General features: G+C 34.7%; 1 long non-coding RNA gene across 7 annotated transcripts; it reads right to left on the bottom strand.

Moving 5' to 3' along the window:
• Positions 1 to 11,429: 11,429 nt before the first annotated feature.
• LOC131068549 (uncharacterized) lies at positions 11,430 to 16,931 on the bottom strand. Of its 7 annotated transcripts, none has more exons than XR_009372272.1 (3): positions 16,787 to 16,931; positions 15,586 to 16,708; positions 11,430 to 15,272 (listed from the first exon to the last, which is right to left on the bottom strand). It is a non-coding gene; the product is annotated as an uncharacterized LOC131068549 (long non-coding RNA). The 7 variants fall into 7 exon arrangements; XR_009372273.1 differs by lacking the exon at positions 16,787 to 16,931 and having other exon boundaries at positions 11,430 to 13,731; positions 13,820 to 15,272; positions 15,586 to 16,763; XR_009372274.1 differs by lacking the exon at positions 16,787 to 16,931 and having other exon boundaries at positions 11,430 to 13,910; positions 13,982 to 15,272; positions 15,586 to 16,763.
• Between the last annotated feature and the right edge of the window lie 10,015 nt (positions 16,932 to 26,946).

The raw sequence follows: 26,946 nt of genomic DNA, 5'->3' as shown, positions 1-26,946 counted from the left end.
TTCTACAGAATTCTTCCAGGAAAGCTATACCAGGTTGGGTGGCTTCTTTGATTGTTGATTTTAGAAAATAATTCTATTTCTTCCTTTTTTTTCTCTGAATAATGTGTGTGTAAATTATTGTCAAATCCAAAACCCTCATCTAGTGAATTCGAGTTTTGTTTGAAAATTCATGCCTGATGTGTATTTCTTGTTTATGGGAAGAATGTAATTTTGGGAAAATTAGGAAAATTATTATAGAAAATTTGTCAAGTTTTTATGATGCATGGAAATTGCACGATTTAGGAGAAAGGGTATTTACCTGAGAAAATTATCCTCTCTTGTTTGATTTGTCTGATAGTTTTTCAAATAATGGTACCTATGTGGGAATTGTTGATCACTTAAGGAATAAATTTAATTTTGAATTAAATTTATGAGAGTATCTAATTTTTTTAAAAAATGTTTGAATAAAATTTTGTAAAAGAATTTTATTGAATTTGGGTATTTATGTTTATGTTGTTGAAACAGTTTTGATAAACTGTAATTTTATTTTTTGTGGTTTTAAAAAAAAATTAATTATAAAAAAAATTATAAAAAAAAATTAAATTATAACAAAAAGTGGGGAGGCTATGCCTCTACCCACGTAGCTACCTTCGGTAGTGGTTGTTCCCAAGGGTAGCATTGGCTACCTATGGTAGCACCACTACCTTGGGTAGCCCATCATAGTTAGTAAAAAAAAAAATATTTTTAATTTTTTTATTATTTATTTGTTATTTAGTTTTTTTTTTAAATAAAAATATATATAAATAATAAATAAATACTAATAAAATAATTATTAATGTGTTAATATAAATATATATATATATATATATATATATATATATATATATATATATATATATATATATATATATAGTTGTTTAATTTTTTTTTATTTGTTAATTTAAAAAATTTTGTTATAAATATTGCACTTAATCTTTTAAAAAAATTTGATCACACCTTTAGTTGCCTTGTTGTATTGTTTTCCTCTAGGGTTTCCAGTGGGGCATTACATACTTAACCACCTCAACTCCATGTCCCTCATATGGTTACCTGTTCTATTAGGAACACCACTATCATGTCTAGCCTTTGAGCGATTTAAATCTATTTCCCACCCAAATAATTTAAATTTTCTACCTTTATTTCCCATCCTTTATGCCAAAAAGAGAGAACAACGAGTGACACCAAGAATCCAAACATTCTATTTTTTCATCATTCAATCTTGTTGATTGGATTTTCTCTCTTGTATAAGGAGTCTTCAGACATTTGTGGGTAGACACTCCCTTGATCTCTAGCATCTAAGGTTGCCAACCCCTAGGCCCAAAGTTGTCATGGCATCCACAACATTGTTACCTTCCTTGATAGTGTGTCTTATTTCAAAAGTGTCAAGTCCAAGGGGAAATTATTGAACATTGATAATCCCATCTATGTTCCATCTTATCATTTTATTGCCTTTGATATAATCCACTATAAGCTTTGAATCACCCTTAATATCCAAAACTCAAATGCCAATTGAGAGGTCAATTTTTACCCCCCAAACAAGAGCCATCCCCTCAGCCTAGTTACTAGAACCCTCCTCTAGACTACCTATGTAAGTTGCCACCAAGGCACCCGTGCTGGATTAAATAACTCCTCATGCAGTTACCAAGCCCTGCCTTGTTGCCCCATCAAAGTTCATCTTGTGTCATCTTGATTGTGGGGGGTGCCATTGAGTATTCATTCTCTCAATCATTTTAGTGTTGTCAAATCTGGCATAGGAGTTAAGTAGGTTCCAATTCTTGGCCATTTAATCATCAAACTGTGAGGGGGGTAAGAAAGGCATTTCCATCTACATACAAATATGTTATCTTTCAGGAGTTTGTCAAAGCTGATAAACACCTCTCCCATAGATCTTTCCTCCTCTCTAAAAATCCTATCTTTCTTTCCTTCTAGATAGTCTAGCATAAGTGAGGCGGTATTTGTCTCTAGAGTTCTCCCACTAGGTGATGTTGAGAAGGGCACATCTAATCATCATAAGGGGTTGGGGGGTTGTATTCATGGAACAACTCACATCCAACTTTTGTAAAACCCGACGCCACAAATCATGAGCAAATTGGCAGTGTAAAAAAATATGGGGGATGGATTCTTCCTCTTTCTTGCAAAGGATGCATCTGTTAAGGAATTGAAATCCACGCTTAATAAGATTATCCATAGTGAGAATATTATTATGCATAACCGTCCACCAAAAGAAGTTGATCTTAGGTATGAGTTGAGGGTTCCAAACTTTCCTCCATAATCACATATGTGAGTCCTCCTTTATCAGTAGATTGTAAGTCGATTTAACTGAGAAGTCACCCTTCAAACTTTTGGTCTAGACCATCTTATCCTTCCTTGAAAAAAGTGGGATTCTAATTCGCTACAAGAGTTGTTGAAGCATGGAAGTTGACTGAAGTAAAAGTGGTTGATTTTGACAACGCCACACCAAGTCTTTCCAAGCTTTTTGTGGTGAAATGTAGTCTATCACTCGAGCTTCAAAAAGGACCCGAGCCGTTTCCTTGATGTATCTGAAATTGGGATGAGTAAACATGGGCATGTCTCCTAGCCATTTGTCCTTATAGAAGCAAATCATTTGTACATCACCAATTTCCACTTTGTGACCACTCACAATTAGATTTCTACTTTTGATAATATTATTTCAAATTCTAGACCCACTAGGGAGTCCAGTTAAGGAAAGGGTTGTAAACATTTTAGAGTTAAGGTACTTAGCACTCATAAAAAGACTCCATTCTTATTTGTGCAGTGAAAGATTTCATCTGATTTTGGATAAAAGGGCCTTTTTGAGTAAGTTGATTCTTCTTAATCCAAGCCCTCCAAAATTCTTAGGGAAACATACCCTATCCCAATTGATTAGAAATATTCGCTTCTTCTCCTCTATCCCTATCCACAAGAATTATTTTTGGGAAATTTGCAATTTCCCTATTCTAGTTAGCAACTTACCTTTCCACCCTGCAAGATTTTGTTGAAGTCTTTCCAAGATAGAGTTCCAATACGAGTTAGCAACCTCCTTAATCGTTAAGGGTAGGCCCAAGTAGACTCTTGGGAGGGCCACACCATGACAGCCTAAAATATGTATGATCTTGCACTAAAGTCCATCTCTTGTGTGGAAGAAGTATATGTTTCTCTTATCATAATTTATGTGTTGTCCCGATGCTTTGGCATATTGGTTCAAAAACAATTTCCGCATTTTGGCCTCCACAACTGAGGTTGCTCCAAATAAGATGACCTATGATCCACAAATTGCTGCAAAACTGAAGGTGGGATAGTTGAAGTTGCCTTAACACCTTGAAAAAAGCCATTTTCCACCATATTTAAGAAGTTTCTACCTAAAACTTCAACCACCATTATGAAAAGGTAAGGGGAAAGTGGGTCTCCTTGCCTAAGCCGATTTTTAGCTTCAAAGAAGCCCTTGGGGACTCCATTGACCAAAACAGAGTATTTCACAGTTGTTACACATTCCTTGATCAGATCTAATAGGTTGTTTTGAAACCATATCTTCCTTAGTACTTTGAAAATAAAATCCCATATCACCCTATCATAAGCCTTGGAAATGTCAAGCTTGAGGACAATTGGACTGGAAGGTGACATATATCCATTGAGTGAATGATCTCATGTGTTGAAATTGCAGCATCTAGAATTTGTCTACCTGGGACAAACCCTTTCCGATTCTTGTTAAGCATTTTATCAAGCATTGGTTTAATCCCATTGACGAAGACTTTAGAAAAGATCTTATAAACTGTGTTATATAGATTGATAGGTCTAAAGTCTAAAAGTCGCAAGGGGTCCAAGACTTTAGGAATTAGAGCAATATATGAATTATTCAATTTTTTTAAGATCTTGCCAGTGCAAAAGAAGTCCCTAGCATCCATAGTTAAGTCATACCCAACAATATCCCAAAATTCCTAGAAAAAGGCCAGAGGAAAACCATATGATCCAGGTGCTTTAAAAGAACCCATAGAGAATGGAGTAGACTTAACTCCCTCCACAGTTACAGGTGTCATGACTTGAGCATTGTCATTCTGACTCAAAGTCGTAGGCACACATTGTAATAGTTGATCATCTAAAGCTGGATTATGATCAATTCCCCCATCTTTGTACGCATTGTAAAAGTAGCTAGAAGTCAATTCTTGTAGCTAAAGGTCATCTAAGACAATATTATTCATCTAATCCACTAGGGATTGAATTGTGTTCCTCTTTTTGTGTTTCAGAGTTGATCTGTGGAAGAATGCAAAATTCATGTCACGTTCTTTCAGCCATTGGACCCAAGACTTCTATTTCCAGTAAATTTCTTCCCTCTTCAAATTCTCCTTATATTCACCTCTTCTAGCTTCCTCCTCCTTGTGGGTGGTTTCAAACCGATCACCATTAGCAAATTGTAATTGCATCGCTGTTAATTTTGGTGTCAATCTCCTTTTCTTTTTAAAAATATCTCCAAATGTGAATTTGTTTCATCCTTTGACTTTGTTCCTTATGATATTCAGAATCCGAGACACCCTAAACATAGCAAAGCCTTGGACCAACGTATTCCACCAACTTTGAATACAATTTCTAAACTTTGGGTGTGAGGACCACATAATTTCATAACAAAAGGGGATGGGTCCTCTTGCTGATTTATCTACTCATTCCAGAAGAAGTGGGTTGTGATTAGAAACTATTCTAGGAAGGGATCTGGGGGTAAGGTTGTAGCCTAAATCCCAATTGGAGGAAGCCAAAAACCTGTCTAGCTTAACTTATACGAGATTGTCCCTTTTCCTATGGTTGGACCAAGTAAAAAGTTGTCCCCTTAATTCAATATTAAGAATGCCCGTTGAGTTGATGAAATCAAACAGATCCGACATACTATCGAAATAGTCCACCAACCCTCCCAGTTTCTCCAAAGGAAATAGAGGCATATTAAAGTCTCCAGCAATCAACCAGTGGTCATCCGAAGCATACAAAATTTGAGTAGAAATATCCTCCCAAATAAACATACAAAATTTGAGTAGAAATATCCTCCCAAATAATTTTCCTGCCCAAACAGGTGTTTGGAGCATAAATATTCACCAAAAACCATGAGGCATGGGAGATGTAAGCCTTATACACAAATGATTAGTAGAGATTAAAAGGAGGCTCCCCTTGATACTTTGAGGGTCCCACATAGTGACAACACCGCTAGAGGCTCCAGTAGTGTCACCAGTGAAAACGTAAGAAGTCAACAACTTTTTGAAAGGTAGCAACAATCATCTTAACTTCTTGAAGTAGCAAAATGTCAATTTTCTTCTCTAGAAGGCAAATCCTTAAGGGATATTGTTTTTTAGAGCTATTAAGGCCTCTTATATTCCAGGTTAGAAACTTCATTTACAAATTTTGGATGCAGATTCCAAAGTTCACTACCTTCCATTGGCAATTTCTCTTGCAACTTCCTTTTGCCTTGTTAATCTCTAAGATGGTCAACCAAATTTTGAATCCACCCCCACATCTATCTTCTTGTTTTTTGGTTTCCTCTTTTGAGTTGTCCACTCCTTATCCTCAGGTTGAGCATATGAGATCTTAGTTGGCAACATTAGTTCACTAGAGGAGGAACCACGTAAAAAGGTCTTTCTCACCAAGGGAGAACTCGAGAGTTTTGGGGAAAGCACCTGTTTATGAGCCATAAGATTCAAGGAGAGCATACAATTCCCCAATCAACTTGGAGCTAAAGGGTGCTAGGATTTCACTCTCTTCAAAATGAACTTCAATGACAAGATTACACATATTACCCTTCACTTGGGGTTTGGCAACTTTAGTTGGGGTCTCCATAATTTTAAGAACCCCCTCTATGAAAGGGTGGTCATTGCTAAAATTCTCCCCGATAGGATTATTAGCTTGGTTTCCTCCCCCTTGGGAGAATCTATTGCATCTTGTGAAGTTTCCCCTTTAGGAACACATTTCTCTTTCATGTTTTGAGGCTTCTTAGGAGGGGCTTTACATTCAGAGATCAGATGACCAAACTCAAAACAATTCTGGCAGAAAAGCATAGCATTTTCATAAATAATAGCTTGAGTCCAACTTCCTATCGTAGATTACAAAGAAATAAAGTTAGGGAGGGTTTTATTAATGTCTACATTCACATAGAAGCACACAAATACTAACCTAGTCTTAGATTTAGTCACCTCGTCAATAGGCATGTAGTGACCAAATGTGTTACTTGATCCATTTAAATATCTATTCATCTCAAAACTCGAGTGGGAGACTTGGGAGGCGAACCTGCATAGGTGCAATTTTATTCAGATTTGCAACATGATCAAAACTCGACTTCTATTTGTAGATTGACAAATGATGTTTTTCATAGGCTCATGGTCCTTGAGTAAGAATCACAATGAGATCTTTAGTTGTAAATTTAAATAGAAAGTGCCCGCCCCGCCCCCCCAAGTATGACACTAGTTGTCACACTCCCCTTGAGTTTCCATTTGGCTACAACCCAACTTCGAACCATATTAATGGATGGTCAAAAGGAGAAAAACTTGCCAACCAAAGCGAAGCTCATGGTTGAGACAATGCGGTCCATTACAAAGTCTAGCAACATAATAGTCATTCCCATCTTCTATTTGTAGGTAACTCGGGGTTACTTCAAGAATATTGTAAATCACAGACTCCCCTATGAGCACATTTTCCACCCATTGGGTTTCAGGATTTCCTTTAGAGGTGCATGCTATGCTCTAGATACTCCAAATTCTTAGTCATCATAGAACTATCATCATCATCACACTTGGGTTGACCATCAAGTTGGGAGACAATTGCATGTCCTACCTTTTTACACTGTGGGGACGATGGTAGAATCGACTAAGCCCCAACAAGTACCAATGAAGCCCTTGAAGTAGGAACCTCATAACATGACACAAGAGTGTCATTGGGATTGACATGAGGCGCATGAGGAGGGACAAGGTCCCCTTCCGAAGAAGGTTCCATGTGTAGTGAATTCAAACTTTGCAGAGCGGGAATTTAAAGCGAGGAAAGTATTATATCAACATTGTACTTGTTATGCTAGCTAACATTTTTTATATAAATATTATATTGTACACTATATAAGGCAAAGTAGACATTTCCTAGAAGCATAGTTACTCTAAGATAATTGTAGTTTCTACCTCGAAGGCTTCTCTAGTAGATCACATGGATGTTTCTCTAGGTTGTCTTATTCTAAGAGTCTACTCTTTGCCAAATTCCATACAACTCATGTGATTTACACCATTAATCAATGAAGAATAAGATTATGTGATGGTTGAAAAATGCATGCCCTATAATTTTGGCACTACAAATTGTTCCTATTTTAGTGCTCATTCTTGTAGTATGTTTTTAGGAGTCATCATAGTCCATGCTTAGTCTTAGATTAGATATACCAAGTGTTATGTGTGTTTGTGTGATTATGTTCTTTCTCATTTTTAAAATTTTTTTTTGGTATAATGTGATCATTTTATGATGTTTTAAATTTGGTTCTTTTAAGACTAAAATGTTGTTGCATAGATATTCTATGCAATTACAATTTCATCTTGTGACAATAAAGTCATGAGAGCACTATCCCCAAACTACAACACAATTATGCTAAGGTTTATTTAGTGTGATTTCATCCTATCTAAATGTGTGTCTTTTGTGCTTATAATTTATCATTTTAGGGCTTTGTTTTAGCTAGTTATAATTATTTACTATTAGTTCCATTATTTAATTAATAAGATTTGCTTTTCTTGTAAATATTAAAATACCAAATACAGTATGTATATATTATCTATTCTAATCAGACGATATTGTTAAGATAGTCTAGTTAAAACATTAGAGATAGTATTAAATTGTTTCATCACTATTTAAATAGTTTAATTGATATCAGTTTCATTTTGGTGACTCTAGCATACTTTTCATAGAAACCTTCTCCTTGTTGGGTCTTAAAATATGCTTTATCTTGATTTATGAGTTTCACTACACAATTAGATTCCTCTATCCATGTTCATTATAGTTTGTGCTTAACTTATTACAAGTTGCGGGGAATATTATTTATCATCACATCCTTTTGTTGCAAGGTGTGCACCCTTGGTCTCCTTGTGTTGTGCAACACAACGCTCGGGTTTGTGACATGGCTTAACCGCCTCTCGTGGACTCTATAAGTCTATTGGTTGTATTAGGCATTAATAGGTCGATCTTTTGGTGCAATGGCAATCGTACTTCTAACAAATGGTATTAAATCTTGGGTCACAAGTTTAAACCCCCTCGTTTGTGCTGGGGGGGATTGTTGCAAGGTGTGCACCCTTGGTCTCCTTGTGTTGTGCAATGCAATTCTTGAGTTTGTGACATGGCTTAGTTGCCTCATGTGGATTCTATAAGTCTAGTGGTTGTATCTGGCATTAACAAGTCAATTTTTTGGTGCAACGACACCATACTTCTAACACCTTTCACATGAGACCTTTGATCAAGTTCAATTGAGATCAATTCTCAATCATCACATACACAAATTCCTATGTCCATGCCTACCCCTACTATGCATATCCATAATTATACTATAGTCACTACATAGTCCATTTCCCCTACTAGTACAAGAGCTTCTTCCAACCATACTCAAGGGTTTTATATCAACCTACATATAGTTATGCACCACCCTCTTAGAGTCTTCCCTTCACTTACTTAACTTGACCATCCATTTCTTTATAGCCCTTGCATTTGTAGCCCTTACAACTACTACTACCATTTCCAATGGCACCTTTTTAGCTCCTCATATGACTTAACCTTTATTAATCAACTCATGCAAAATATTGAGACTATTCAAAATTAGATGGCTACTCTTTTTTTAATTTCCTAAATAATAACTATTATGAAATTTTTGTATAACCAACTATCCTTAGAAATAGAGGCTACAACTTTACACCCCAACTTGAGTAAACCCTCATAATCATGTATCCACTTTATGGTTGGACCTATAGTGACTTTTTCTTGATGATAAAATTTACCAAAATATTTGCTTAATACCTTAAGGAAACCACCCTATAATGGTTTTATTCCTTTCTATGTCATTATATTCTTTCATTTGATGAGATTCTTGATCCCTTGTGAACATTAGCCTACAACTAAGCTCCACTAACCTTTTTCATTATTAACAAATTCTAATGAAAAAGTCACAACTTTATTCTTTTGTACCACTCTTTATCTCACATCTCTTACCCACTTCTAGACTTTAATTTTTAGTACATATTTTTTAGAATTATAACTAGGAACATCTAAGACAAAATATTCTAGCACTCTTTCCATCCACATTTATGCATTTCTCTTTGATACTATGCGTAGATAGTTAACCCATTTGAGGCACTTCCTTCAATTATCTCACATGTTCCCATAGATCCATTCTACATCATACTCTTTTACATATAAATATTAAATAACTTATCTTCTACTAAAACTACATCCATGTCCCCTTGTGAAAGACTTATTAATCATTTTAGAAAGTGAAATCATGTAGAATTTAAATCAAATTTGTTTGGATTATTGGAGGATTGATCACAACTAATTCTCAATCATTTTCCAACTACCAACCCTTGATAAGTAGTGTCATGACATTCCAATATTGTGTCATGCCATTTTAGTTTCATTTATTGCTTTTTGAAGGCTCTAAAGGTTTAGAATCAAATTTGTTGAGAAATAATGATTAGAATTAAAGAACAAAAATATTAGAGATTGCTAAATTTATTTGGATCTAAGATCTAGTACACTTGAGTTCCTATTATTCATTTCTACTCAAGTCTTGTAATCAAATTTAATACAACATATATCACATTCATGTTCTAATTCTTATTGTAGCTCACACCTAGCCTATGTTTCTGTATATTGAGTTGGTCATCCTTGCATAAAATAACAACAAAATAAAAGATCTTGAGAATAACACGTAAAAGCATAAGCAAGTGCCTACGATTACTTGACAAACTCAAGAGGCTTTTAGTAGAAAGTTTAAATGAGATGAAAAAGGCATTCAACAACTCCAACTTTTACACATAGACCCGGATGTCAAACTTGATGCATCTGTATAGACCTTTTTGTCCTCCAAAAATCCTCCAAAATTGAAGAAGCATTTACTTATTGTTTCATCTAAGAATTCAATGCTAGTTTACAAGCATTTGAGAATCCCATCTTTATGCTAATTTGATACATGTTCCACTTTTGAAAGCTTGTTCTTTGCTCTCTCCTATACTTGGTGGGATTCATGATGCAAGAAACTCCCAATCACCTTTAGAGCAAGTGGCAAGCCTTAACATTGTGCTTGCACTTTTGATCCATTGATCAATAGAAATATGGTGAGAATGTTTACTCTAACCCAATCAAAATGTCATGCTCACAATGTGATTCTCTTATGTGACTAGATAAAGACCCATTCCCTATTTGTATATATGAGGTGGTCCCATAATAATGTGTCTTACTTTTTGATCAAAGTAGGATAATGAAATCAACATTAAAAACCAATTTTTCACTTTCTAACACCTATAATAACTAAACCGTTAAGAATTTGAAGATGATACAAACTAGTGATTTTTGTGATGATTATAAATACATTTTTTTTTAAATTAAAAAAATATTTTATATTTTTTAGGTAATTTTTTATAAATCTTAGTATTTTTAAAAACTAACATTATTTAAAAAAAAAAACAACTTCATTTATAGGAAGAATAAAATTATAAAGTTTTCATCATAGATTTTTTACATTAACATCTAGTGCACAAATATTTTTTCATAATTTTTTGTTACATATTTTTTTATAAATTTTTGAAGTGAGATTAATTATAATTTAGACAAAAGTTAGTTCCATATATAATAACTTTTTTGCACATATCATTATGTAAGTATCTAACTCTTAGAATTAACTTTCAAAAATTATAACAAACATTATGTTTTCTTTAATATCATGTTTTTGAAAAGCATATAATAAATATAAGTCCATTAGGAAAAAATAATAAATTTAAAACACTAAGACAAATATTATTAGAAAAATCTCAAAGAAATATACATCTACTAATATAGATATTCTTGTTTGCAAACAAAAAATTAATTTTGATATATATGTTGAAAAAATTCTGTTGTGAAAAATATAGAACTAAAAAAAATGTTAATACTAATTCTAAAATTAAAATTCAATAAAATATTTAATTAAAATTATTAAAATAAACATACATTTAATTTGATATATATGTTAAAAAAATGTGTTGTGGAATAATATATAACTAAAAATAACGTTAATACTAATTCTAAAATTAACATTCAATAAAATATTTAATTAAAATTATTAAAATACTCATGCTTTGGATAATAGAGTTAATTTTTTCTATAGGTAGTAAGTTATGCAATATTAATAATTTATTTATTTATATCATCTTTAAATTCTTAAGGGTTCATAATTACAATTAACACAAATTAAAAATATTAATTTTAAACATTCCACTTACATCAAAAGGGGTGACACATTATTATGGAATCAACTGACTCCAACATCTTGAACATTACTTGTAACTTAACATCATTGCTAGTGACAAAACATCCTCCAACACCTAAACTTGCACTTGTGTAACCCCAATATCCACAAAAATATAAATCCTTTCTCCTCAACAAATCCTTCTAATATACTCATTCACAAAGTGTTGAGACTTAAGCTAAAACCAATAACCACAAAAATATAAATCTTTTCTTTCCAATAAATCCTTACAATCCCTCGAGCTCATTAAGAACCATACAAATCAATGTCCCATTGACAACTCCTCCAATATTGAAATATATCACAAAATTTGATAGTTTTAGATTTGATTGAATACAACCCATCCCCACCTACCCTTGGCCTTTTTTTTCTCTTGATCACATGATATGCTAGGTACCTTTTATTCAACTTGCAATCTTGAAATTTTGCATAATGACAAATATACGTTACTTTTTTTTTTTGGATGATGCTTTCACAAAAATAAAAAATCACTTCACCCTAGTCAAGATTAAAAAAATAATATGATAATAAAAATTTACATCTACAAAAGTATTGGAAAGAACACAAAATATATTATGAAAAAATTGTTTAATTATATAAGAATCTATGTATCAATAATCTAACATTTATAATAATTTTTTATGATAGTTGCTGTTAATTGCTGTTATAGTGCTGTTTCTGTGCTATGATTTTTATGATTTTTAATAGTTCTGCTACGTAAAAGATCAGTGCCCTTGTTCTCTCTGACTGCTTTATTAATAAAAAACAATCCAACATTTATAAACTAACATTAATGCTTTACCACTAACTATCTATATAATGAAGTATTTGTAAAAATTAAGCCAAATAAATTAATATGTATAAAGAACTTTACCTGATTCAGCAGAACTCAGAATCCCTGGTTGTGAAAAACGGTTTTGTATCCTTCAGCTTCAAATCACAATATGCCCAGACATCATCTAGCACCACCAGAGTTGGCTTGGATTGCTCATTAAGAACACCAGATGCTGATGTATATGGGCATCTTCTGTACTCTGAAATTCAGGTTTTCTAATTGAGATGATTTTTTCCCACATTGTCTGTTAAATGCCCTCTAAATTTGGAGATTGTGAAACAGTGATGATAACCACAATGCTTCCCAAAATCCCTATATTCATAAGCAAGAAGGGTTCTCATCAGTCTTCCCAGAATATGGATTAGAAGCCAAAAAACAGCATCCAAAAACTTGATAAAAATGGTTCTTATCAGTCATCCCAAAACTTGAATTAGAAGTCAAGAACTTGCATCTGAAAACTAAACAAATAGAAATGAAAAGATCAATTAAAAACTATGTATTTGGGAATAAATCCAGAATATGACGGAGTATAATCAGGGTTTCAAGTATTAAATGAGTTTCCAAGATTAAACTCCCTTGTGAGGGAAAATCTATCAGGAAAGAGGAGATTCCATCACCCAATTACCTTTAACTTCATAATCATCACAGAAACCGAATGACAGTTCTTTTCCCACTGCCTCCCATGCTCTGTACACCAACAAGGGACTCCTTCTGGAACAGGGTTTCCTTCAAACTCCATATAGGTTTAGTCCTACTAGAGCTTTAGGGTTTTCTGGGCTACTTTTACAGTTTGAATACAACTGTTATCAGACATCCCTCAGACCAATGAAGCTTGAGAGTATTCTCATATGGATCTATTGGAAAATTGAATCATTTGTCACCAAGCACAGATCTGCTGCTGATTCCACTAGCATACTCTATACAGTAATAAACCCTCACAATCTTTCAAGTCTGTAACAAGATTCTTCATATCCAGCAACATAGCTGCTGAAAAATGGTGGAGAATGTAGCCATTGATGCCCTTCTCCAGCTTAAGCACCTGAGAAGCATATCCCCAATTCATAAACACATTCAAGGGACTCACATTCTCACATTTTTCCACCGATTCGGTAGCTTTGAAAAGGGTTCCTAAAAGTTTCTGGAATGTGTGATTCTGCTGGTTCATGGGTTCTTGCAAATCAAGCACACAGATCTTCTGAAATAAAGGATTGGGGGTTTTGACAAGAGTATCTAATCTATTATACAAGTTCCTGCGGAATAAATTATCCCTTGTCCTCTCAATGTGTTTCAATGTAGGTTGTTTCCATACATACTTATAGAAAGCTGCAAATTATAGATGACAAATTTGAAGATGATTCACCATTTCTCTGCAACTGCAACGAACATGCTCAGCCTGATATTATTGACAAATTGTCAGGTATTTACCTACAGGGAAGTGATATAATTAACAGAAGTTCACCAGTGGGGCACAAGGAAGGTACATTTACAACTTCCCGCGTCGTTGGAATCTTTGATTTTCTGGCTGCTTCCACTGTAGAAAGGTACAAACTAGACAATTTCATGTGATCTGCCCTGTAACCAACTTCAAAACATTAATGGCGACTAACTCTGATCACCCATAAACTTCAAAACAAGTTACCAACCTGGAATCTGCTGGGTAATTTCTGTGATATTTCTTCTGCACTAAAAAGCGTCTTCATGGAAGTTGGGTATTACCAAAAAGTGCCACTTCTGAAGTTTCTGTTATGGCCAATAAGATAAGCAAGCAAAACAATATTAATTATATCAGCTGGAATCGGTATGAAGTAGATAGCTTACCTCTCACGATGAGATTATGCCTAATACGTTTGTGGTGATACGACAGCCCATACAAATCGACACGAATTTATGTGAGGAAGAGATTTCAAAAGTCAAGCAAAGCGGCTGAGATCAAAATATCTGTAATTGTGGGACACAGAAAACCTACCTGACAACTAAAAAGTGCACCGCTACAAAGCTCTTGAAATAGGTAGGAAACAGGAAAGAAGTAGTTTGATATTGAAACGAATTGAATTTGAAGGTCTAAAGGGGACGGCAATAATCAGGCTTGGAATTTGACGGCCACCCTTACCTGTCAAATGAATTTTTTGTGTCGGTTTGATTGTTTTGATGACTTTCATTTGTCGTTTTTAGAAAAATATTAAGTGTCAAAAAAATTAATTTATGACAAAATCTTATGATAAGTTTCTAAATATACGTTACTTTTTTTTTTTGGATGATGCTTTCACAAAAATAAAAAATCACTTCACCCTAGTCAAGATTAAAAAAATAATATGATAATAAAAATTTACATCTACAAAAGTATTGGAAAGAACACAAAATATATTATGAAAAAATTGTTTAATTATATAAGAATCTACGTATTAACAATCCAACATTTATAATAGTTTTTGATGATAGCTGTTGTTAATTGCTGTTATAGTGCTGTTTCTGCGCTATGATTTTCATGATTTTTAATAATTCTGCTATGTAAAAGATCAGTGTCCTTGTTCTCACTGATTTATTAATAAAAAACAATCCAACATTTATAAACTAACATTAATGCTTTACCACTAACTATCTATATAATGAAGTATTTGTAAAAATTAAGCCAAATAAATTAATATGTATAAAGAACTTTACCTGTTTCAGGAGAACTCAGAATCCCTTGTTGTGAAAAAAGGTTTTGTATCCTTCAGCTTCAAATCACAATATGCCCAGAAATCATCTAGCACCACCAGAGTTGGCTTGGATTGTTCATTAAGAATACCAGATGCTGATGTATATGGGCATCTTCTGTACTCTGAAATTCAGGTTTTCTAATTGAGATGATTTTTTCCCACATTGTCTGTTAAATGCCCTTTAAATTTGGAGATTGTGAAACAGTGATGATAACCACAATGCTTCCCAAAATCCCTATATTCATAAACAAGAAGGGTTCTCATCAGTCTTCCCAGAATATGGATTAGAAGCCAAAAAACAGCATCCAAAAACTTGATAAAAATGGTTCTTATCAGTCATCCCAAAACTTGAATTAAAAGTCAAGAACTTGCATCTGAAAACTAAACAAATAGAAATGAAAAGATCAATTAAAAACTATGTATTTGGGAATAAATCCAGAATATGACGGAGTATAATCAGGGTTTCAAGTATTAAATGAGTTTCCAAGATTAAACTCCCTTGTGAGGGAAAATCTATCAGGAAAGAGAGGATTCCATCACCCAATTACCTTTAACTTCATAATCATCACAGAAACCGAATGACAGTTCTTTTCCCACTGCCTCCCATGCTCTGTACACCAACAAGGGACTCCTTCTGGAACAGGGTTTCCTTCAAACTCCATATAGGTTTAGTCCTACTAAAGCTTTAGGGTTTTCTGGGCTACTTTTACAGTTTGAATACAACTGTTATCAGACATCCCTCAGACCAATGAAGCTTGAGAGTATTCTCATATGGATCTATTGGAAAATTGAATCATTTGTCACCAAGCACAGATCTGCTGCTGATTCCACTAGCATACTCTATACAGTAATAAACCCTCACAATCTTTCAAGTCTGTAACAAGATTCTTCATATCCAGCAACATAGCTGCTGAAAAATGGTGGAGAATGTAGCCATTGATGCACTTCTCCAGCTTAAGCACCTGAGAAGCATATCCCCAATTCATAAACACATTCAAGGGGCTCACATTCTCACATTTTTTCACCGATTCGGTAGCTTTGGAAAGGGTTCCTAAAAGTTTCTGGAATGTGTGATTCTGTTGGTTCATGGGTTCTTGCAAATCAAGCACACAGATCTTCTGAAATAAAGGATTGGGAGTTTTGACAAGAGTATCTAATCTATTACACAAGTTCCTGCGGAATAAATTACCCCTTGTCCTCTCCATTTGTTTCAATGTAGGTTGTGTTCATACATACTTATAGAAAGCCGCAAATTATAGATGACAAATTTGTAGACGATTCACCATTTCTCTGCAACTGCAACGAACATTCTCAGCCCGATATTATTGACAAATTGTCAGGTATTTACCTACAGGGAAGTGATATAATTAACAGAAGTTCACCAGTGGGGCACAAGGAAGGTACATTTACAACTTCCCGCGTCGTTGGAATCTTTGATTTTCTGGTTCCTTCCACTGTTGAAAGGTACAAACTAGACAATTTCATGTGATCTGCCCTGTAACCAACTTCAAAACATTGATGGCAACGAACTCTGATCACCCATAAACTTCAAATTTCAAAACAAGTTACCCTCCTGGAATCTGCTGGGTAATTTCTGTGATATTTCTTCTGCACTAAAAAGCGTCTTCATGGAAGTTGGGTATCACCAAAAAAGTGCCACTTCTGTTGTTTCTGTTATGGCCAATTAGATAAGCAAACAAAAAAATATTAATTATATCAGCTGAAATCGGTATGAAGTAGGTAGCTTACCTCTCACGATGAGATGATGCCTAATACGTTTGCGGTGATACGACAGCTCATACAAATCGACATGAATTTATGTGAGGAAGAGATTTCAAAAGTCAAGCAAAGCGGCTGATATCAAAATATCTGTAATTGTGGGACACAGAAAACCTACTTGACAACTAAAAAGTGCACCGCGACAAAGCTCTTGAAATAGGTAGGAAACAGGAAAGAAGTAGTTTGATATTGAAACGAATTGAATTTGAAGGTCCAAAGGGGACGGCAATAATCAGGCCTGGAATTTGACGGCCACCCTTACCTGTCAAATGAATTTTTTGTGACGGTTTGATTGTTTTGATGACTTTCATTTGCCGTTTTTAGAAAAATATCAAGTATCAAAAAAATTAATTTATGACAATATCTTATGATAAGTTTCTAAATTTATATTGAAGACAATCTTACTAAAAATATGTAAATTTTTCTTTTTACTAAGTTTCTAAATTCATATAAAATATACAAACTATTCTAAAAAGTCATATTAAAATATTTTAAAATTGATTCAATTATGACAAGTTTCCAAATTCATATAAGAAAATAGAAACTATTCTAAAAAGTCATGTTAAAATATTTTCAAAATTAGAAACAATAATATCTTACCATTTTAAAATATTCTAAATAAATTTGTATTTTTATTAAAAACATTCTAAAATAATATATATCAATATTATGAATTATAATACTATATAATATATATCAATATTATGAATTATAATACTATATAATATATATCAATATTATGAATTATAATAGTATATAATATATATTATCTATTATAAATTTTTATGGTTTATTAATTATTTGAAATGTCATATATACGTCTTTAGAAAAATATAGCATGTCAATACATACGGTCTAATAATTTTTTAAGCTGTTATTTTTTAGGAAAGGATTCTAAATAGTCTCCTATCATTATTTTCCCTCTAAAATGTTTGGTGAAATTCATCTCAACTCTTTTCTGATTGCCAAGTGGCAGATGCAATTCCTAAGTTGGTGGGGCAATTTCTAGTTGTTCGGATCCAAGAACACTAAGAGGGGGGGTGAATCAGTGTTATGCCAGAATGAACAGTTTTTAACTTTCTAGACCATGCATATATATATCGGTAAACAAATAAGCATATAACAAGAAGCAAATAAACCATCAACATAAATGTATACCATAACACACAAAGTTTATACGTGGAAAACCTCAATGAGGAAAAACCACGGTGGGATTTGTGACCCACAATATCAGTTCACTAGCCATATGAAAAGATATAACATATATTAAGGCCCTGCTCTTGCAGGAAGATACACTGCCTAGAGCATACTGCTCATCACTAAAGAGTCTCACTGACTACAAGCTTTCTGCCAAAGTAAATTACTGAAAATGAACTCAAGAATGCATCTGCTATGCTAAATAGAGTTTTGGTTCTGGTTCTACTCTGTACCGGTTCATAAACTCTGAACTGCTACCAGTATCACTTCTCCTCCAAGAATGTTTTCCAAGCTATCTACAGATCATTGTATGATATAGCATTCGCATACAAAATGATCTTCATACATATATTTCACATCATACAATTATGCTATATTCTCCTATATCCACACATATCATATATCTTTCTCTCTTCAAAATAACCTAGCAGACTGACCTATATGCCTATTACAAATGATATGTCTTATGTTGGCTTACAATACATTTACAAAAATGTCAGCCTTGACAATAATAATTACAAAATGATTTAAGTAAATCCTCCTTGATGTCGGCTTTCAAAGAAGTGTTGATATCGGTGTCGGTGTAGCCCTAAATGCTCCAAAGTGGGTATCTACTAGTATATGCTTCCTAGTGTCGGTTTATGACTTCCATCATATCTTGTTGCCATCAATGACAACAAAATGAATCAAATGAGTATCAATTGCCAACACTAGCCCCACCCCATTTTCACCCGCTTAAAAATGGAAGCCTAAAAAGTAGGAGCTTCTATTTTTTAGGAGCAGATTCCAAATAATCCTATAGCCCCCCCCAAATATCTCCATGGGACCGCCTCTTCCTTAAAAATTGAGCTTAAGCCCCTCCCATGGGACCCCTGCCTTAGCTTATTTTGGCTAGCAATCGTTGCTCAATTTTTTAGAATCAATTTGTGGAGTTGGTGGCCCCATGAATGTCAAAATTTGTTGCTTATAAAATACGCAACGATCTTGCATTATTAAAAGAAATCTTTAATGCTAATTGGTCACATAAATTTTGGAGAAAAAATTAAAAACAAATAAAAAGAAGAAAAAAATAAATGGAAAGCAAGTGTCAATCTTCCCAATAAGCAGTTGATGCTTATTTTCAGCCCCCCCTTTTTTCCAAGATTTTTTTTAGTTTTAAGTAGTTGTTGCTCCACTTAAATAAGAAAATATTTCAATTTATCCTTTCCTCTTAATCAAAAATTTGCATGGGAACACTTTAGCTACTTAGCTTTAAGAAAAAATTGTGCTTTAGTGATGCGGAGCCTTATGTCAACTTCTTTATCTCACTCAAATTACTTGGCACAAATACACTTTAGCCAACCAATACTAGGTTCCTCAACCCTTCACACCTTGCACTTACAAACCTTCACCAAATCGCCCAAATGGGGTTTCCAACTTCAATGGGTTAACCAAACATGACTGAGGGGTTCAACACACCTATGACACCCTGACACAAGATTCCACATACCCAAGTTGACCGGTTCAATTCCCAATACACCAAAACAACACTTAATCGGTTTGTTCCTACTAGCCCTTCAAACCGGTATTTTCACATTAACTCAAAACTTTCCCAAACCACTTGGAAAACAAAACACACTTTCAGATACCCATTTGCAAATTTCACAACATACATAAATTTCAGATATGGTTGTTTTGGACCAATACCCAGTTTCAATACCCTGTCCTGCTAGGATTAGGTCAAATTAACCCACTTTTCCAAAGGAATGCCCTTTGGATCACAAAGTTTCAGACCTTCACGCCAAAAAAAAGTCTTAGAAAATGTTTCAAAACAAAAGATTTTCAGGGTTTTAGGTGGTGCCATGCCCATTCACCTATTCAAATACAAAACCCTCACTTTTAGGAACCCAAACCTAGGGCTTTCCTAATCTCTCACTTCCGGTCACTTCTAGACCCAACCAAAGGATCCAAAACCTTCTATCTAGAGATTAGAAAATTGCCCCAAAATCGCCAAAATCGGCGAGTCTGATCCTGAGATTTGCTCGCCGAGTCTTTGGAGCTCGGACTCAAGCTCAGTCGAATCTGGTGAGCAAACTCGCCAGACTCGCCGAGTTTGGCATAAACTCACCAAACTCGGGGAGTCCCGTGCCTGGGACTTAGTCGGCGGCAAGGCCCAAAAAAAGCCAAAAAAAAAAATTTCTAAAGTTTTTTGAAATTCTTTTTTTTTTTTATGTTATTTATCCTCCAACCCTAAAAGTGAACTTCATTTCATTCATTTGGAAAAATAGGGGGAGAAAAGTGAGTTGTGAAGAAAAACAAGGGTGCATTGAAGAAAAACCAACAAGGAGGAAGCTCAAGATTTCTTTCATTTATCACATTGGGGCTGCATTGTGTTTGGATTTGGTGCATCAAGAGTTGGATAGGAAGAGTTTGCAACTCATTTCAAGCTTGTTTTAGAAGGTAAGATTATTTTTTTGAAGATTTTTTTGTTTCTTGTATGCAAAATTCCATTTTCTATTCATTTATTTTGAAAGTTTTATGTTAAAATTTTTTTTGTTAAAAAGATACAATTTTTTTTTAAAATTTGTTTTACAAACCCTACCTTAGTTTTTTGGAATGTATGTATTAATTTTATTTTGTATTTGTAATGTTTTATTGCAAAAAACTTCACTTTATTATTTGCCTCAACTTCAAGTTTCACAAAACTATCCTACAATGTCTACTTCAGCTTCTAGACCCCCATTAGAAAGGACCCTACTTCGAAATATCATGAGGATTTTCCAGGGCATGGAAAGGGGCGAACAAAATGTACATTTTGCAAAACAATATTCCATGGAGGTATATATAGACTAAAATACCATATTTCAGGTGCGCGTGGACATGATGTCGAACCATGCCTAAAAGCACTCCCTGAGGTTGTACGTGATTGTTATGTAATGGTTGAGGAAATTGAAAGGAATTAGAAGCAAAAGGAGGATCGAGCGGCCATTGGGGAGAGGCAAATTTAGGAAGAGGGACATGATTAGGTTGTGTTGGAGGCCCTTCTTCCTTACCTCCATATTTTCCCACTCAGTTTGCTACTGCTGGTGTTGGTGCTTCCGCTTCTACTTCTATAAGTGGCGGTGCCACTGCCACTTCTCATGTTCCTAGCACTAGTAGTTGTAGTAGGAGTGTTAGCATTGGACCTAGGATTCGTAAATCTAGGTTGGATACCTTCTTTGTGCCTCGCACTACTCCTGGGTCCCAACAGTCGCTTGAGAGCATGGGTTGGAACAAGGAGGTCCATGATACCGCTAAATGGCAGTTGGCAGGTTTTGGGTCTACGACAATGTTCCATTCTTTACAGCCAGGTGAATGTTTTATGTTTGATTGTTTTAATTTATGTACTTTGATTCTTCATTTTATTTTTTCTCGTACATACTACATACTACATAGTACATACTTAACTTATATCATTGCATTTATTTGTGACATGTCTCCTTATTGGCAAGAAATGGTTGATGCCCTTACCATATGCGAGGCGGGGTTCAAAGCCCCTTATGAGTCTAATTTGAAGGGACCCATTTTGACTCAATTGGTGAATGATGTGAAGAAGGAATTAGGTGAACAACGCCAGATATTGAGCGCTAAAGGTTGCACCATCATGACTGATGGTTGGATGAATAGGAGAAATAGAACTCTCCTTAATTTTCTTGTTTCTTTCGCAGGTGATTGATTAATTTTAGTTTCATTTAGTCTTTAATATTCTTTTTTTATTTAATGGTTTATTGAATGATCATTGATCTTGTTTTATTTTTTTATTTCAGGGGGCACCATTTTCATCAAGTCCATTGATGCCTCCGCCCATTGCAACAATGCCACCTACTTATGTGAGCAGATAGAGGAGGTGATTGATGAGGTGGGTGAGGAGAACGTGGTACATGTGGTGACCAACAATGCAACAAATTATGTTGTTGCAGGTAAACTTTTGATTACAAACTAATTTTATTTGCAAATTAATTACTATGTTGTAACTTCATTAATTACAATGCAACAAATTATGTTGCTACAGGTAGACTATTGATGGAGAGGCACCCATCTATAGTTTGGACTCTATGTGTTGCCCATTGCATTGACCTCATGTTGGAGGATATTGGAAAGCTCCCATGGGTCAAGAGATGTGTAGAAAGGGTGAGAAATGTGTGCAAATTTGTATATAATCATTCATGGGTGTTGGCTCTTATGAGACAATACACAAAGCAAAAGGAGTTAGCTCGTCCAAGAATCACAAGATTTGCCACAAACTTCATGCAGTCCATGCTTCACTATAAGTCATCCTTGAGACGTATGATTGTTGGTGAGGAGTGATCTTCCTCATCCTATGCTACCACCCCTGCAGGGAAAGATATGGCCAACTGCATTTTTGATGCATGAGACTTTTGGGTCCCTTGTGATGAGATAGTGAAGGTAATTTTTTATAAATTCTACAATTTAACTTTTTGTTTTATAACTTATTATATATATTCTCTTATTTTCTCATTTTTTAAATTACACAATATTTTCAATTTTGCAGTTTGTTAAGCCCTTGGTGGTTTTGTTGTGAGTTGCGAATGGAGAAAAGCCTGCAATGGGCTACATATATGAGGGCATGGATAGGGCGAAGGAGGGCATCAAATCCATCTATGAAGGAGATGAGAGCAAGTATGGTCCCATTTGGGAGATCATTGATAGGAGATGGCATCATAAGCTTCATAGGTCCATCCATGCAATAGCCTATTATCTGAATCTGACATTCCATTTTATCCCTTCTTTCAAGGTTGATGTGGAGGTCCTTAATGGGCTATACTCGATCATGGAGAAGATGGCACATGTTGGTACTTCTCAAATAGATCTTATTTGAGAGCTACAGTTGTTCTCAAATGTATAAGGGTTGTTAGAGTATTCGGGTATTTACTTGATTAATTAAATATTATTTGTTTAATTATTTAAGTTCCCTTTATCTCTTTTACACTTAAGCTAACTTTAGGTGCATATAATTAATTATTTTAATTAATTATTATGTACAAACCTAGGTTTTCCCTTTTAAGGTTTCTTGACCTATTAAAGGTTGAGTTCTTTCTTTTCATTGTATGAAGAAGGATTATTATTGACAATACATTTTGGAAATTATTGAGCTCTCATCTTTTAGAGCATATTTTTCCTGTGTATTCTTTCCTTCTATGAATTGCTTCATTGCTTCTCCTTGTAACAGGTTTTTCAGCTTGCAGAGATTATTTGGGCTCCTGTGGTGTTGTATTTTCTCAACTCCTATATGGTATCAGAGCTGGACCTCATGGTGTTGGTATTTTTTTCCAATTTTGCTATTTGACTGTGTTTTTTTGCAGTCAAAGTGAGGTCTCTTTTTTGCACTCCAGGAGACGTAGAATGAGCATCCGACCTCCGTTTTTTGAAAACTTTATATTTTCAGAAAGCGTGTGTTGTGTACTTTCCAGAAATATGAGTTTCATTTCCAGATTCTACTCCATGCATATTTTATTTAGTTTTTTTCTTTTCAGCACTCTGGTGGATATCGTGGTTGTTTCAAGTCCTGTGATCTCTTTTTTGAGTAGGGTGTCTCTGTTTTGATTCTCGTTTCTTTTTCCAGTCTTCTTATCATTGTAGCTTGTATTTATGCAAATGCACTGAGATAAAGTGCCATCATGCATTGTTTACTTGGAATCTTGCATATCTTGTGTCTTGTTGTACATGCATTATTGATCAAGTGCCATGAGGGGGTTGATGTTTGCCTGTTGTTTGCCATCTTCCTTTGTCCAGTGAGTGTTCCTTCCACGACATTAGCCTCATGATGATGTGTCTCAACACCTTTGATGTTCTTGGTTCTTCGTCATGCAGTTGTTTTTGGCTGTCCTTTTCAATGTTCCTGTCCCTCTCCTACTTTCGCATTATGGGGAGGTTTATCCTATTGATTCTACTGCTTCCATGGTTCGATTGATCAGCTCTTTAGGCTTTGGTTTCTCATGCCATCTATATCTTTGATTTTAGTTGTTTTTGCCTTGTTTGCCTCCTGATTCGAGTAGTGTCATTTGAGGGCACTCATGCAGATTACAGTCTTCTCTACCTGGTCATGTTCTAGTTCAGTGGATGTTCTTCAGATCAGCAATTATTCTTTGACAGAGTTTGCAGGTTCTTCATGCTTCAGTGATATTCTTTTTATCTCTTTTTGGAGTAGAATTTTGTTCCCATGTGGTTTTTTCTATTTCTCCAGTTCATAGAGATTTCATTGTATTTGGGTACCTGATCAGGCCTTGTTGCCGGGACCCATCTTTATTGCTTTCAGTAGCTGTTCTAGGTTTTAGCTTCTCCCTAAGTCTAGCTTAAGGGGGGGTGTTAGAGTATTCGGGTATTTACTTGATTAATTAAATATTATTTGTTTAATTATTTAAGTTCCCTTTATCTCTTTTACACTTAAGCTAACTTTAGGTGCATATAATTAATTATTTTAATTAATTATTATGTGCAAACCTAGGTTTTCCCTTTTAGGGTTTCTTGACCTATTAAAGGTTGAGTTCTTTCTTTTCATTGTATGAAGAAGGATTATTATTGACAATACATTTTGGAGATTATTGAGCTCTCATCTTTTGGAGCATATTTTTCCTATGTATTCTTTCCTTCTCTGATTTGCTTCATTGCTTCTCCTTGTAACAGGTTTTTCAGCTTGCAGAGATTATTTGGGCTCCTACGGTGTTGTATTTTCTCAACTCCTATAAGACCTTCTCTCATCATTGCCAAAGACGGTAGGACAACTATGATGCCAGGTAAAAATAAATTGTAAGGCTTAATTTTAGTTTTATTGTATATTGTTAAATGAGTTTATGAGTGAGACTGATTTTATTTATTTTTCTCATTTCAAACTCAAATAATTGGTGGAGCTTTTTTGGCCCAATGACACCAAGTATTCAAAATTTGGCCATTCGCATCTTGAGCCAACCATGCAGCGCATCTGGTTGTGAGCGCAATTGGAGTATGTTTGAGCACATACACTCCAAGACGCGCAATAGATTATCTGTGGAGAAGATGAATGATCTCATCTTTGTTCACTACAACCTCTGCCTTAGAATGAGAAAGAATGCATTAGCTGACATCTCTCTTATCATTCTAGATGATGTTGATCTTGATGCAGAGTGGGCCACTGAGACAGATCCTGCGGCTGTCTTTAGTGATGATGACACTGATTGGATTGACCAGGTAGATATAGAGGCTAAGGTTGTAGCCATGGCAGAGGAGGAGTAGAGAGCATGAGAAAAGACAGGAGATTTAGAGACAAATACTGATAGTCACACAGATGTTCCTGATGTTGGTGAGCATGGCATGGTGTCACAGGGAGGGGCTATGGTTGTTGAATCATCCAGGACCTACCTTTGATGCCTTTGCAGGGGGTTGAGGCTAGAGGGTGCACGCTCCTCTGAGACATAGGCTTGTAGTTGTATTTACCTTTGGTATTTGTGTGGAACATTTGATGATGATCATATGATGACATGCATTTTTTATTCCATGAGTTTTTTAATATTGTATATATTTGACAATATTTATATATCTATGTTTGTAATTTTCTTTAGCTACAATTTGCGTTTATGCTTATGTGATTGATGTATACTTGTGTATGTAATCAAATGAGTTGAGTTTGATGATGTTATTGTGTCTTTAAGGTGTATTCAATAAAGGATGCATGAAACAAGTTTTAAATCTTTTAAAATCTCTAAATTCCTTGAGTTTTTCACTTTCCCAAGTCTAGCCGAGTTTGAAGACAAGTCTAACTCCGAGTCCCGAGTCCGAGTCCAAGTCGACCTTGCCAAGTTTGAGCCGAGTCCGAGTCCAAGTCGACCTTGCCAAGTTTGAGCCGAGTCCGAGTCCCATTTCTTTGCTTCTATCCAACCTACATACACACAATCCACCATAAAAATATTACCCTTATTAAATGAAATCCTTCAGACCTTCATATGGCACCAGTTACTCATTAAGCCAACTTGTGACTCTCCACCCATAAGGCACTCTCCTTACATGTTCTTGATCTTCCCTGCATTCTCAATAGAAAAAACACTTATAGTACACATTGTAGACTCATCCTACAAGCTACAAAAGTTACATAAAGTAGGATGAGTCAATTTCACATTTTGACTCTCAAAACCCTTCAAATTGTCACCTACAACAGTATTTAGGACAGTCAATATAAATGGATCAAATTTGAGTGTAAAACCTTCAATAACAACACCAAATGAATGTATTAACCCTAATCCATATTCATATGCCTGTGATCAATCCATAATGAAGAAAGAAAGAGAAACCTCAGTCCCAAATAAAAGAAAATTTAACAAGCTTTTGCAGGAAACCGTGAGATTTTATTATCGATTTGTCACTCTTACATTTCAATCTGTGTCTCTCTCATGCTTTTGGAATTCAAATCAATGTTTAAATACATTTACTCTCATGATAAGTGGAAACCAACTCTTAACCACCCATACAACAACCTTTTAGGCGTTACATCCCTAATTTGTTGTCAACTTGACACTTTTAGTTGTCAATTGACAAGTTTTGATCTTTCTTGTTACATGACTCAACTTAATCAACCTATTACATCAATATTGTCATATGAGACCTTATGAAACTCAAAATTCTTATTAAACTCCTATTCTACCCATTGAACCCCATTACATGCTCATTTTGACATTATTTGCCCACAGGACAACTTTTGACAACTTATTAAAAAATGACTCAATACATGAACAATATGACTTCAAATGGCATTATTAGCCATGATTACAATATCAAATTGTCATTTTAACATCATAGACCTAATATCTCATAAATCTTCATTATGGCTTCATGGTGGCCAATCTTGTCTTAGGTGATCCTGCACCATTTAGCAGCCACATGAGGACATGGGGTTAGTTTCATTGCATTCAATGGAGGTATAAGGG

Source organism: Cryptomeria japonica, chromosome 4 (genome assembly GCF_030272615.1).
Source record: "Cryptomeria japonica chromosome 4, Sugi_1.0, whole genome shotgun sequence".
Taxonomy (NCBI): domain Eukaryota; kingdom Viridiplantae; phylum Streptophyta; class Pinopsida; order Cupressales; family Cupressaceae; genus Cryptomeria; species Cryptomeria japonica.
Note: the sequence above shows the minus strand (reverse complement) of the source record. Positions and strands in the feature narration are given on the sequence as shown.